Raw genomic sequence first — 8,698 nt, forward strand, 5'->3', positions numbered from 1 at the left:
AGGCCAGCCAGTGCTTGGTACTGCATGAGCAAAGCCATTTGTAAGGGGGAAAGCACAAAAACTGGGCTTACTGTTGACAAAGTCTAGATCAGGGAGATGCTTAGAGACTAACCACAGCTAGGAAGGTTTGGCTTCATTAATTTATACTTGGCTTTTTTCTTTACTGGCATTATGTTTATTTTCACCTCACCCAAACTGAAGAGCTATCCTATGAGAAAGAAGAGAGCTGTGAGGGAGATTGTGGCAATTGCACAAACTCTCCACCTCTGAGAAAGATTTATCATTTCTCTGTATCCCAGGTGGTGAGCTACCCTGTGTGGTCTTCACTGAGCTTTCTGCTGTGCTTTAGCAGCAGATAATTCTGTGACAGGGCTGTAGCAATAACCTTCTGCTCCATCCTCCAGGCCACTTCAGTCCTACCAAGTGGTCTCCTCATCCTCAGTCCCTCCTGGCAGCTCCTGCCCAGGCAGGTGTGTGGCACAGCAGATCTGATATTCGAAGTGGCACAGCTGGAGGTGGCTGTTAGTGGGAGGAAGGCAGCACTGCTATGTTTGCTTATCCCTTATCAACACACTTTGAATAAAAGACCATAATCCTTCTTGATTATATTGACATAAATTAAAAAGAGCCTCTACCAAGACATTGGGAAGTCATGGCAGCTAATTAGTAGAAAAGCCATTAAAAGGCATTTTATCTTAGAAGTAGCAAGGTGTGAAAACTCCTTTTTTGTTTTTAAGGCTGATCAGTTGTGTGTTGTTAGTTCTAAGGCAAGATCATAAAAGCAGGCTGCTAGAGGCAGTCACTAAAAAATAAAAATCTTGATTTTCAAACTCTTCTGAGGATTTTATTTTTAGGGTGTGTGTTAAGTGCATGTGTGTTCTTCTAAACCAAAAGATGTGAAAGGAAACAAATGTGAGACTTGTTTCACATCAGCAGCTTGGCTCATAGGGCTTTCACAGTAGGAGGCTGCTCTTTGGGCTTTCTCAAAAATGGAAAAGCAAAGCTCAGTTCAGCCTCAGTTCAGAACACAACCCAGATTATAATGACTGACTTTGAACCAGGCCCAGACTAAAACAAATCACAAGCTCTTGTTAGCCCAAATCAAACATCTGCCTTTCCTGCGATTTTGCTCATCAGCTCCTGGGACAATCACAAGGGCTGCCATGGATTTGTAAACTCTCCTGTGAGTCTGTGGGCTCAGGAGTCACCCCATTCCACCTTCTTCCCCTCATGGCAGCATCTGCCCAGCATGGCTCTGGGTTGGGGACATCTGGGACAGCTCTGTGATCTCATCCTGCCCCAGTGCTTCCTGCTTTCCCTGGCCCTGCAGCTGAGCCATGGACTGCATCTCTCTGCAGGAGCTCCTGCTGCTCCATTTCAGCTGCCTGACGGGCCCTGCAGCCAAAAGCCCTGAGGGCTGTCCTCCTTAGAAATCAAAACAGGAAGAGAAATGTAACAGCAAAAATAATCCAGGCATTAGACTATGAGTTGCTATGGGGAATCAAAATCCAACCAAACAAGAAAAACAAAACCCCAAAATTCCCTAAATGCCACAGTATTCTAATTATCTCTGTTGAAGTCTTTTCCTGGATCTCTCCAGCAGAGTCAGTTTATCTTTCTTGCCCTTCCAGGCTGTTGGGTAGTTTTGGACATGATCCAAAGTCCCCTGAAGTCAGTGGAAAGTTTCCAACATCTCTGAATCAAGGCCCAAATGCAAGGTGGTAAAAAATGTGAGTATCCTGCCTTATACTCCAGGTGAAAATATACATATTCTACAGGTGACAAAGATCAGAGCTCAGTAAATAGTTTTTTCCCTTTCCCTGTTCCTCCAGTGCATGAGCAAATATCTCTGATTCAGTAGATTAATCTCTTCTCAGAAAGGAGGATAGGACTGGCTCCCTTCTAGCAGTGAAATTGCTATTGGCAGTGGAATTGCACATGACAGGAGTGGTCCTTCTCCTGCTCCTTGACTGCACAGTTTCACACAAAGCCCTGTTTCAGTGATTTTGTCCCCATATGAGGCACTTTACCTGGTAACACTGTAGGTCTCTGAATAATAACCCTCTGCTTCTGGTCAGGCTGAAGAATTGTGCATGATCTCTGAATAGTCACCAAACTGCCCATATGGCCCAGGCCATCTATGTTTTAAACAGCCAACCTTTAAGTTATATTCTCCAATCAGCAAACAACCTTAGCACAATTTCAGTGGCAACCTAAGAGATGAGACATTGACTGATGCCACAAGCAGATAAACTTCTGCAGACATGAGTGCCTACCAGTCTGACCCCTTGCACCAAGGTTTTTAAAGAGGTCAGATAAGGATCTGGCCATAAAAATAGTTCTGCAGGCAGAGAGACAGAGCAGTAGAGGATAAGGTGATGGGAAGCATTTTAAACTCTCTAATTCATCCAAATTGCTCTATGTTAAACCAACTCTGCTTGCAAATAGCTGAAGGCAAAAATCTTACCTGTGACTTTATACGCTCTGTTCAGTACAGTTTGTGCCAGGCACAAGGACAAGGTTTGCCAAAGCCTTTCATGAGGGTCTGTCATAAAGGCATTGAATTTTGTAGCAAAAAATACACACTTCCCTCCTCACTTAGCACCATCTTCTATTGAAAATGAACATCACAGAGATATAAGAATAACGCCACATCAAGCCACTACTTGCTGTATCAACTTGGTTTTTCCAGAAGTGATGCCTCAGGCAAGTTTCAAAATTTAAATTTCTGCTATTCTTCACATTTTCCCAAAGCTATCTTTTTTTTCCTAAGCTGTTATAACTCCCTGAGAAATTCAGGTTCTGTGTGATTTCCTCCAGCTTGCCTCCTTCTGACCATGGGACTCACTGAACACCACAGATTCACAGAAAAACAAAGCTGGATCTTCTGCCCCTGGGCAAGATCAGCTGCAGACATACAATTTCTGACACATGTCCTGACAAAATGTTATCTTGTTCTTATTCAACAGCCTTTCTGAACTGTGTCAGCCTTTTCTGCTCATACCTGACTCAGATCTTTAGCTCAATCCATAAAAAAAACTTCATGAGTCCTGCAGTTAATGGAGGCCTCCAGAAGTTGGGCCAGAGGCAGCTCAAGTAGGGGTATGGACAGATGCCTGGACAGGTTAGGTTAGACAGCATTAACACCCTGCTATGTGCATTTCCACAGTGTGCCAGACTGATTTGGAATAAAACCCTTTCAAGGTTTTCCTCTCAACCCCTGTGCTGTGATAAAGGCCAAAGGAGTGAAGAACATCTGGCCAGCTGTGTTGTAGGTACTTAGAGAGAACAACCAGTGGTGGCACCATAGGTGGAGACATGCAGAGATAAGAAAGATTTTTTTTTTTCCATGGAAGCTGGTAGCCATTATCAAAATTCCTCTTCTTGGTACCAGTTATTTTGAAAGTTTAGCATACACACACCACAAGACAATGGGAGTGGTCTAGGACTCATCCTCAATCACCTTACATCTTCACTTCCCTGCTGCTGGCTGCCCATCCCACATTGATTGATTATTGCTGTTATGATTATTGCTATTATTATAAAAACTGCTATTAATGGTAATAAATACAGCACCTAGTTTAAATTGGATTCTATCAGTATTTGTCTTTTTAGTGGAGCAAAGTTCCTACTGAAACTTCTTACTGCCTACAAAATATTATTCTGAACCCTTTCTTCCATCATGCTCACAACACAAACATTCCAAATACTTTAGTTCACCAGTCACTCCTTGGACCTATCAGACATGTCTTTTGTGAAGAGCTCCTCTTTTTTAACAATAGATTGTTGTTTCAAGCAATACTTGGTGAGTCTCCGAGTTTTGCCAGTGGGTCCTGGTATCTTTGGAAAAAAAGGGACATTTATGAGCAATGCTGGTGGGTGGAGGGGTGTACATCAGGCATGTGAAAAGCATACCTTGTGGTTTTAGTGCTGCATGAATTGTAATCACTGGAGGTAGTGAGGTGCATTCCAGTCACTGTGACAAAGATAAAAGGCAAAGATTTGCCTTCCTAATTATTTATGGAAGCCTGGTGTTCAACTATGCAATGCTGTCATGGGTAGATTTCCTTTCAGCAATGCACTGCAACATTAGCTGTCCCTCAAAACATCCGCTCAGTCATTTTTGCATAGATGAATGGTGACATGACAGGAGAGCTATTTGTTGTACAGGTGTGACTGGAGTGTAGGGCACTGGGGAGGGGCTCCCTGTGCTCCCCAGGTACCTCCTGTTATACCTCAGAGACTCTATGAAGCAGGAACATGTATAGCTGCCCAAAAATTAATGTTTCAGCCATCCTGGGTGAAACTCCAGATGGATACAAGTCTTCTCCCTCCTCTCTTCCTTTTGGCTTTTCTCTCTTCCCTCTCTCTTCACTCCAGATTATACTCTGGTCAGTTTTAACATGCCATCTGCCAGGCATCTTTTAGTTAACTATTATCAGATGGCTTAGATAAATACTGCCTTATCCTGGTCTTGGCTGCTCATTCTTACCCATGAACTACTTCTCCTGCTAGGCAGAGATAATTTTTTTTCAAAAATGTGTCTGTTTTTTTGGCTGAGTGAATCACCTCGCCCAAAGCACCACTCAGCTTACTCAAAAGTGTAGGGACATTCTCACTTTTTAAACATCCTCACTATTTTAGACAGTGAGCACTGCTAAAGAAAACAGGACAAAACCTCCCAGATATTAACTATAAAGACTACTTCAGAAAGTGTTGCTCCAAGTCAGCCTTCAAGTGGAAATCATCCCTGGTGGAGCTGGATTCAGAGAGGGAAAAGGGCAAGAGAGCCTGTGATCTGCACATAATTTATACAGTTTTCCCCTTTTGCCACTGAGTGGTTTTCACCCAGCTGTGGCAGCACAGCACTAAAGGAACTACAACTCTGCCTGCTAAAACAAAGCTAATCCATGCACATGCTGGCCTGAGCTGACATGGGCTTGCAGCAGAAGGTTTTAAAGGAGATCTGCTTAAAGCCTGCTAGCAGCTGGAAGGTCATTTGCATGTCAGAGAACACTCTCGATGGAAACAAGCAAGCATAAACACCTACCCTTTACAAGCCTGCTTCCATGCTCAAAGAAACCTGATGCTCAGCCATGTGGAGAAATCATTTCTTTCCTCTCCACAGCATAAAGTTCACTGAAATGGAAAACAGCTCTTACAGCTGAGTACTCCAACTGAAATTATTAAGTATTTTTAATAGCTAGCAAAATGATGCATTTGCTTTATCTGTAACCATATAAATACTCTGTACTAAATACACTAAACCATTTATTGCAAAATTAGTTTGGCTTATAAACATACTATATTAATTTTAATGAAAATGTTTTGGTCTGAAAAAAATATTTAAATATTATTTCCTATCACTTTAGTGGCTTTGTAGAAAGGTGAATGTGATCCTCTATGTTTAAATGGTTTAAAGCACCCAGCTTAAACTGCATTACACAAGAACTTCTGTGTTGCCATTAATAGCCCACGCTTAATTTGAAGTACAGAGGAAAAATAATAATCAAAACCTGAATTTCCAACCATTCTCTAGTTTAAATAAATCTCAATCTCACTTATATTAAAAAATGTGATTTATTTGTTAAGTTAGCAGAATCTTAAAAAAGAGACACTAAAAGCAGAATTTATAAAGCATACTGCTTACCTGAGCTGCCTCGAGGAGCCTCTCTACAACACACGCTTGCACAGGCTCTCCTTTAAAACTGAGTTAATAGGGATTTAATGGGAAAACAGTGCCATACACTTACTTACCAGACTGGCAGCCACAGCTCTCTGCAAGGATGCCCTCCTTCTGCATCCTCATCACTGCTGTCCCTGCTGTCCCTGCAGAAAGTGGTGGCCTCTTTCCCCACATAAGGCTCACCCAGCACCAAAGTTGTACCGAGTGAATGGGAGGAAATGTTTTCTGTTTGCAGGTCAAGGAGGCCACTGTATTTTTAGCACTTGGATCCTTGCCCATCCCACTGCCCCTCTGGGATCAGCTCCCTACCTTGCTTTTTGAGCCCATGATCCAACAGTCCTAGGAAGAGACAAAAGCCTGTTCTCAGCACTGAGAACTCATGGCATGTTTCAGCCAATGGGCATTCACACATGTTTAAATTGTTTTCTGGCCCAGGGTCTTAGACACGTGCTAAGACTTTAGGAATTGATTCCAGGGAAATCAGTTTCATAATTTGGAAGCCACTGCCCAGCAAAACTCAAACACTTGTTGTCCTTTAGCTGTTGACACTAAGCCTGAGGACCCTCAAGTAAAAGTATAGGGTGGTCTGAAAGATGAATCTGGGAGGATGAATCTGAGTTATTCACATTTGGTCACAGCTCTTTTCCTTTCAGACCATAGGCAGGTGGCTCTCCACAGTGAAGTAATGCTCCGAGCAGGAGCTCTAACACCCCCCCCCCCCACCTTTGGGTGTGATTTAACAACCCTCAGGCCTCTGCTGGAGGTTTTAGTGTTTTACTGGAGATTTTTGTCACCCTTCAGTACATTTTATTCTGAAACAAATGAAATCACCTCTATCTATATGCTTCAATGATTTTAAAATATGATTTTATGTTATCTGAATGGTCGGTTAATACAGTGCAAGACTTCATATCCTGGAAAAAAGTCTGCATTCTTCACCAGTCATCAGCCCTGCAATAACTAACTCCCCAGAGCTGTTGAGACCATATTATAGCCACACATCCAGGTGAGGTCTGGCTCTTGCAGCAGGAGGCATCTGCATCTCTCTCTTCTGTAACCCTGTTAAGGCATGGCAGTGTGCCAGCAGGGCCATCCCTGCCAGGTCTGCTGATGGCCAAGTCTGCCCTCACAATTCCTTCTCCTGTATGACAAATAACCCTCTGTTTGCAGTTCTCCTCTACTGCAAACAGATAATTCTTGTTCCATCATATTACGTCTTCTATCAAGGAGAGCAGAAAACCTAAACTTGTGTGAGTTGAGCATGGGTTGCAATGGCCACAACTGTGATGGAGGAGTGCCTGCTTCAGAAGCAGGAGCCAAGCATATCTATCCTAAAAATAAACAACTTTGGGGCCCAGGATTTCAGACATTCATATGTATCACAGAAATGCCTGTTACAGCTCTTCAGCACTTTAGAACTGAAGTTAATAGCTACAGGCACATGGTGGGGAACCAGAGTGTAGATCTGAGATGTATAGAAGGTCACATATGACATTTGTAAATGATGATAGAGAAACTTCACCCACAAAGACAAATGAAAGAACCAGCAGGAGTTACCTGTGTCCCATATCTAACCTGTCAGGCTACATCTGTCTTATTTTGGGCCCACAGATACTGCCTCTTAAGGTGGTAGCTGTAACCTGGGTTATGACAGTAAGCCTGTAACCTAGGATTATGACAGTAATCTGTCATACTCTAGCTGCTTCAGTTTCCCTGCTTTCTGTCCCCAGAATGCAGCCCTGAGCACTCCCAGTGACCACCACATTCCTGAGGAATCAGTCATTTTCCACAATATCAGGCAAATAAAAAGGGATGGTTAAATTGTCACTGATAAAAAAGCAGCAAAGGTGTGATTGTCATTTGTCAACTCAGCCTCATGTGGAGATAAGCCTGAAGGTTAGTTGTACTGCCAGTGCTAATTTCTCCCGGGGTATGCTCCAGATGAAGCTGTACTCTACATCACAATCTCCCTTGCCAATGTGTGAAAAGATGTCTGGGTTAAGCCAGCCCAGGTATTCAGGCTCAGGTAAGCCTCACACCTTCCCCTTGCATGAAGATGTACTACTAGAGAGTGTGCTTGAAAGCTTGTCTGTCTTACAAGCTTAGACTTCTGTCACAGAATGAAAGAATCATCAAGGCTGGAAGGGATCTCCAAGATCAGCTAGTCCAACCATCAACCTAACATCACTATAATCACCCCTAAACCATAGTGCCAAGTGCCTCACCTCCTGTATGGTGTATCTTGATTTCAAAAAGAAAGGAAAACTTTGAGAAACTTTTCCTGAAGCAATTAATTTGCCTTTTTCCAGTCTCCTAAAGCCATTCCTATGCTCACTGACATATTAATGTCCCTTCACAAAGTGGCATTCGTAGGTGGCAAATCTAGCTGGTCTTTTCAATGTATGGTGCGTGTTTCCATGGATAACTCTCCCCATGGCTACACCACTGTCAACAAAACCTACTCCATCTCTCCAAAACTCTCCTCCTGCATGACCCCCCAGATGCCCACCTCTGCTACCACAACACAGGACAGAGCTGGCTCAGATGGGTGAGTACAGCCCTGCCTGGGTCTGTACTGAAGCCACTGAGCCACCTCAAAATACTCTTTAAAAAATCATAATATAACCCAGCTTGTTCTCCTGCTTGGTTCAGCATGTGCTCCCCCCCAAAAAAATGTAGCAGCACAAGTGAGAATGTGGCATTGGAAACTACTAGTGAAAGTGGGAGAGGATCTTCTAGCTGGAGTCACCATAGAAAGAAAATCTGTGGTATCACAGAAAGCTTTCTCCATGGTCAGAAGGTTTCAGGCTGAGTCTCTGTGTTTCCAACCATTTACTTCCAAGACAAAAACTAGTACAGGAGTTAACAGAGGTGGCCAGAGGGCATGGTACATATCTGTGGGTTTTTCCACAAAAAGATCTCGTCTAACACCACAGAGAGCTCACAACTTAGAATATAGAGCAGCATTATTTGGTGTGGGAAGGTGGAGAAACCACTCAAATAAACAGGACA

At 43.1% G+C, this 8,698-nt stretch overlaps 1 protein-coding gene across 1 annotated transcript in view; it reads right to left on the reverse strand.

Annotated features, from left to right (window-relative positions):
- Window positions 1-5,134, reverse strand: part of FHL2 (four and a half LIM domains 2) — a 55,739-nt gene extending 50,605 nt beyond the window's left edge. The window contains exon 1 of the mRNA XM_021538138.2: window positions 5,051-5,134. The gene's annotated coding sequence lies outside the window, so the exon portion shown is untranslated. The remainder of the gene's footprint in view (window positions 1-5,050) is intronic.
- Between the last annotated feature and the right edge of the window lie 3,564 nt (window positions 5,135-8,698).

Source organism: Lonchura striata, chromosome 2 (genome assembly GCF_046129695.1).
Source record: "Lonchura striata isolate bLonStr1 chromosome 2, bLonStr1.mat, whole genome shotgun sequence".
NCBI lineage: Eukaryota > Metazoa > Chordata > Aves > Passeriformes > Estrildidae > Lonchura > Lonchura striata.